The sequence below is a fragment of the Pocillopora verrucosa genome, chromosome 1, assembly GCF_036669915.1.
Source record: "Pocillopora verrucosa isolate sample1 chromosome 1, ASM3666991v2, whole genome shotgun sequence".
NCBI lineage: Eukaryota > Metazoa > Cnidaria > Anthozoa > Scleractinia > Pocilloporidae > Pocillopora > Pocillopora verrucosa.
In genome coordinates, this window is record NC_089312.1 from 25,200,791 (window position 1) to 25,206,790 (window position 6,000).

At 38.5% G+C, this 6,000-nt stretch overlaps 1 protein-coding gene and 1 long non-coding RNA gene across 6 annotated transcripts in view; one reads left to right on the forward strand and one right to left on the reverse strand.

The window, feature by feature from the left end:
- LOC131796464 (vascular endothelial growth factor receptor 1) overlaps nt 1-6,000 on the forward strand; it is a 53,366-nt gene that overhangs the window by 32,013 nt on the left and 15,353 nt on the right. For 2 of the 5 annotated variants that reach the window (XM_066168637.1, XM_059114054.2), the window contains exon 6: nt 807-1,347. The exons of 2 other annotated variants lie outside the window; for them this stretch is intronic. The gene's annotated coding sequence lies outside the window, so the exon portion shown is untranslated. Of the gene's footprint in view, nt 1-516; nt 1,348-6,000 lie in introns of those variants that run through there. One more of the 5 variants, XM_066168628.1, reaches the window with a different exon arrangement.
- On the reverse strand, nt 1,253-5,341 carry LOC136281752 (uncharacterized). Its single transcript, XR_010717946.1, has 3 exons — nt 5,134-5,341; nt 4,956-5,042; nt 1,253-1,485 (listed from the first exon to the last, which is right to left on the reverse strand). It is a non-coding gene; the product is annotated as an uncharacterized lncRNA (long non-coding RNA).

Sequence of the window (6,000 nt, forward strand, 5' to 3'; positions counted from 1 at the left end):
CCTAAATCAAGAGGCCATCTTTTTAGATGGCCGATTCATTGCACACCCCACCTATCATACCTTCTCCCCCTCCCCGCCCCGCATCCCTGACCGTGCAACCCCTGTTGTCAACTAAAATGCAGAACCAGTGGATTTTTTCTGGGGACCAACAAACGCGATTCGTTAAGATTAGGAATAGAAATTGCGTCTCCAAAGCTTTCTCTCTCAGCACCCTTTTATCGAAACGACAGGTGCTGACCGCTGAAAAAGGGAATGTGAACTCGGGGAATCATGTAATCCCCTGTTTATGGTCAAACCTTACACTCCTTCTGAACAGTAAATATACTAACCAAGCTCTCAATCATCCTTCTACTCCTTCAGGAAAACCCTGAAGGAGCGCGAAGCGCGTTTTTCTTGACAAGGTTTTGAAACATGCAAAAGCAGCCTATATCCACCTACATTCTCAGTATTGAATAATAAGTCCTTCTTTCTATATTATTAATATTGAATACCCTATGCTTATCCATTTGTTGGCAGATCTCTTTCCATACAGCAAACGACTGTAAGGAACGAATTTCAATTGTTCAACTAGCGTCAAATTTCTCTCTCTTCTATGGATCAGATTCAGAACGTTCAGTTTTTTACTATTAATTTTACTGTCAATTCTTGAACGAAAAAGACGATCCATTCTTGATCGAAAAATACGATCAATTCTTGATCAAAAAAGACTTACTACTTGCATTTGCGTTATTGTAAATCATCGATTTTTCTTTAGTTCCAAGAGAAAATTTATTGCAATTTTTTTAAATTTTTAACTCTGCCCATAGGTTGACTAAATGATGAATCCTTCGCGGTGTTTTCAAAGTCGCCTCTTTTCATGACCATACTTGATAGACGCGGTTAAATTATTCTTTTGCTGATGGGAAAGAAACAGTCCAGAACCTAAGGATATCCAAGAGTTAGCGATGTTAGTGATACACAGGGCATTAGAGAATAAGATGCTATCAGATAACTGAAAATTAAATTTCTAGTGTTAGAAATTGTAAATGTTTAAATAATAGAATTTTTTAGCAAGATATAAATATTGTCAAGTAGCTACGAGTAGAATCAATTAAAATTGGTCTCTTGTTAATCTTTGTAATTAGGGCCAGAGTACAAGTGAACCATAAGCAACTAAGCTGCAATTAAAAGTGGTGTTTGTGGATTTTCTAACAACTGTTATTAAAGTAATTAGTCCTGAGCCGTAATTCTTGTCTTTTAGCATTTTCGCAAATATCGTCATTCTTAGGTAATTAAAAAATCTCCCCACTCCCCATCTGTATCACTTTCGTAATGGTCCTTCTCTTATCACTCGTGAGCATACCTCATTTCCCGAGAGCTGGCGTTAACTGCCTTCCGTCAGTTGTCTTCGATCCAAATTATCTCACTCAGCTCTCGCGACAGTTGCATCTAATCTCGTGTCTCAACTTAAATTGACTGGTAAGATGCCTTCTCTGTCTCGCCATCCTGAGAGATTACAGAAAAGACTCAAGCTTCGCCAGAGATTCACCATGACAGAGCGCAAAGCACGATACAAGAAAACCTGTCAGTGCCGTTTTTCGTATCAAACAAAAAAACATAAAATAACTTCTAATTACGGTGAAGCATCTGATGATTTTGTCAGCACCATTGATTACTGTCGACTACTACCCCGACTAATGCTTACATGAAACTCCAAAAGCAATGATGTGGAAAAAAAACCTAAGTTAACAACCAACCAACTCCATTTAGCACATCGTCGTTCAGCATTCAGTGTTGTTGAGGGGCCTTCTGACGTGAGATAATGTTAGCACACGAAAAAATAACCTCCTCTATTTGCTTATCTTCCCATCCTCTTTTTCAACCTTTTTTCCCCCTTTCTATCTTGTCCCTCTTTCCCAGGTCTTCTCGCGTTTTCTTTTTAGACAGAGAGAGCAAGCAAAACGAGAATAACTCCGGATACCTTTTATCAATCATTATACTACCTAAGTAAAAGCTGTCAAAAAGAGCTTGAAAAAGGGATTAGGGCACCAGACCATATTTGGTCAAATTTAAGATGGCGGCTGATTCAGACAGCGAAAAAAGGAAGCGGCTGGCAGGAGCACGCTGTCGAGAACGATTTCTTTATAATTAATGATTAATGTTATGAATTGTCACACAATGTAACGAAATACTAGAATGATCGTAACGCGAATAGGAAGATTTCGTGACATGATATTTCACAACGTAAACAAAGTTCAACACTGATTTGCATGCGTACAGTGAACTAAATAAGGGAAAGAAACGTGTTATTGTGAAATTGCAACTAAAATAGGGTATATTACAGTACTTTGGGATTGGGAATTTACTGAACTCGTGATTGTGGGAAAATTACTTTATTTCGCAACTAGAACTGTAAAACGAAGAAGCACTGAATTGTAAGGGTAGATTGGTATTAGATCGTTAGAGTATTAGTATGTTCAGATTGTCAGGAGTGATGGAAGAAAATAAACGCGTTTAGAAAACAAAGAAGTATACAGTCCTCTTGATTCCGCGACACACGCTATAAAAACTCCGAGCTGCCACAGAAAGATGAGCCACTAAGTCAGCCGAAACACCACATTAGGGAAAAGCTTGCAGGAGATTTTGGACGAGTTGATACAGGTAAATTATTGTTATTTGGTCGGCTACAACAAGAAAATGCTTCCAAGGGTAGTTTTTCAGAAGTGCTGGTTGAAAAGTCACGTTTCGCCTAAGTATTTAACTTGATTTTCCAATTCACTCGATTTGAGTTTAGAGACCGGTTTAGTTTCAGGGAAATGTCAATGAAGGGGTTATTTAAATATCGTTACCGAATCGTTAAAATAATTTTATACACTTTCTCTGGTATTACGTTTCAGTTGTAACCTATTTAGAAACTTCGAGAAGTTTACTCCTTATTAAATTTGTTTCGGGCTATTTACAAGAGTAAAGGACAATTTAGAGGATAACGTTATAGGTTTTTAAAAATATCTTGCATTCCAAAGTTCTTACTTTGCCTCTGCCAGCTAAAATAAATATGACGGTGGCCGAATGTTCAGCTGCTAAACGCATCCACATTTTGAACAGTTTCAACATTTTCGTCTTGTTTCACCCGCAGAAATGTTATCGGTCTTATTATGAAATTTGAAATAGAAAAGAAAAAACTAAAATTTGTCAATTTGTGTTTATATGCTTTAGTTTACAGTATACCGCCGGCTAAAACAAAGTTTGCGGTGGATAAAAAGAACTAACAAGGTGTTTTCTTTAATAATATGAGTATTAATGACGTTTTATCGTCACTCGGCCGAACCACGTTATCGATAGATTATGAATTCAAAGAATTTTTAATTCGATCATCATCCCTAGAGGGAGCCGTTAAAATCGTCTTAGCCTGTCCGGGAATGCATACGATTCAGCTAATTTTGACCATTGACAACATTTAGGACCGGTTTTAATTCAGAGAAAAGACATCCGACTTAAAAAGACACCAAAAAAATAGGGAGCGATTAGCGGCCATCAAGGACGAAGTCGCTACAAGGCATAGCCATTCGGGCTGCTAAGTTGCGAGGCGATAAACCTGACGAACACGGGTTGAAAGTAAGCCAGTCTTCAACTGACAAGTGAGCACCTAACAATGAACCATTCGAAAATTACAGTGGACGTTTTCCTAGGTTTACTGATTTCGATCTGTTTTAATATTTCAAGCCTTGCCAACCATCTCGATAGTAAGCAAAAGCGTAGCAAGTTCGTTTTAAAAGACATCTGCCTTAGCTTAATATCCTGGCATTTCTCCGAAATGGATCATTTCCATACGTATGCCTTTCATGAGAACATCCTCTCTTGACCTCTTAGTGAATTCCATTGCCTTCCACGTCCATCATTACGTCAACAACCTTACTATAAGACAGAGAACTCCATATTTACTAAACAGAGCTCTAACTACACTGTACAGGGAAACTTCGCTTCCGTCTGTACGAACTCGCGGGTAGATTGATGCCCTTACATTCTTCAAATGCATCAGACTTACGTCCCAGCTTACTTATGAAAGCATTGTTAATTTCGAAATAGAAATGTGGATAATTTTTTTGGTTGGCTCCAGTTCACTGATTACGCTAAATCTAGCACTAACGATATAACGATTGACGTTTTCTACTTATCACAAACGATTGGCGGCATTTAACATTTTTTGATATCAAAACACACAATAGCTTTATTTCAAAACGATGTGACTAAATGCCTGGCTGTCAGAAATTTGTCACAGAATTTCCGCCGTTAAGGTTCTTCCAAAAGTTCTTGAAAATATCAGATGTTGGTTTAGAAATGTCAAGCGATTCCTAATATTGATTTGGCTTTTTGGTGGACAATTCTCTTCTTCTCTTCTTTGGGCATACTTTAATATCGCTCGGTTGTTAACACTTAAGAGAGTGTCTCTGTAAGAGCGGTCCGGTCGATTTTGCTTGAGACACGGATTTCGCTCGTTTCTCGTGTGTTGTAAGACATTCATGTACCTATACTAAAACCACAATCAGTTTGATCGGATCTCTTTATTTTTCAGAGTTTTACGGAAATTAAATTTCACTCGAGCGAAGGCTTGTTGTGACACTTTTCAAGACTTTAATTTCATACAACTTTAGAGGACAATTTACAAAAAACTACGGAACTCAGCAAAAAACAAATACCACAGCCATGTATATTAACTCTATCTTATCTATCGAGGCGACTTTCGTAAACATCACGTGTCAATCAAGGAAACAGGAAGACTTGAATGACACCTTATCGGTTCGCCTAAATCAAACACGCCAAAACCGATCAAATTCAAGGTAAATTTTTGAAAAAGTGAGGCGTTCTTAACTGATCCAACTAACATAGCTAGGAAGTAGGTGCCATAGAAAAGGTAACTACAGAAAAAAACTTTGCGGCCCGACCTTTACGAGAACTTCATAACTCCGTGAACTTACCTAATTTTCGGCAATCTCCAAGTTTGGCCGCCATTTTGAGGGACTTGTCAACATGAAGCGTATCCGATATAAATCAAGCAGGTTAATCTAAAACCGTCAGAAATATATAAGAAAGCAATTCAAATGAACTTTACTTTCAATTCAAGCGGCAAAATTTGAAATTGTTTGTTAAACTTACCATCCCCATGCGACCATTTATTCCAACAATACAAACGCTACAACTTTCTGAATTCCCCTCGTCGATTCCACCGCAAGAAATAACTTGTGCCACCCAAGCTTCGACTCGAATGTGAAGTACGAATCAAATAACATAACTGCTTCATCTTTGCGGCAATATCGCGCTGGTATTTTGATTTTCCGATCGACAAGAACGGCGATCAAGAATCGATCGGTTGTTTACCTCGTAAACGTGACCGCTGACCAGCTGCTGAGTGAAAACAGTACGGTTCAGTGGCGAGGAGCGGGGTGAGGGGTGAATGCGGGCAGATTATCAGAAGGTTTTTGGGAACATTCGATAAACATTAGGATTTTCAGTCTTAATGCGAAGGCGTACTTCGTGTTGCAGACAACTTTTGTTTTACCTAGTATTCTTTTTTATTTCAAATACACTTCGTTCCAAATAGGACTAGCATCAGTTCATAGATTTAAAAACAAATCTTTACCACGTAAATAAATGTGTTTAGATAATCGAGATAACCATTGAACCTCTTGTAGCGTGGAGCGGCGAAGACGCGAGATACGCGTCTCGCGTCTTGCGGATTCACCATGCTCACAGGATGCGCGTGACCTCACTATCTTTAAGAAAAATAAGAGACTACTCGAAGTCTGTATTCCGTTCAACCATTTTATAAGAGTGACGCGAGTCTTTCAATTGAATGAGAAAGTCACAAACCCATTCTTTACCTCACGAGCGTAACCACTGACCACTCACGAATTACAGTAGGCTTCTCCTTTGACGCGGAAATTGAAATCGTATCGAATATACAAAGTTATAATGAGTTCCTTTAGATCTCCCGAACTTGTATCGCGTTGGAAACAATTACAA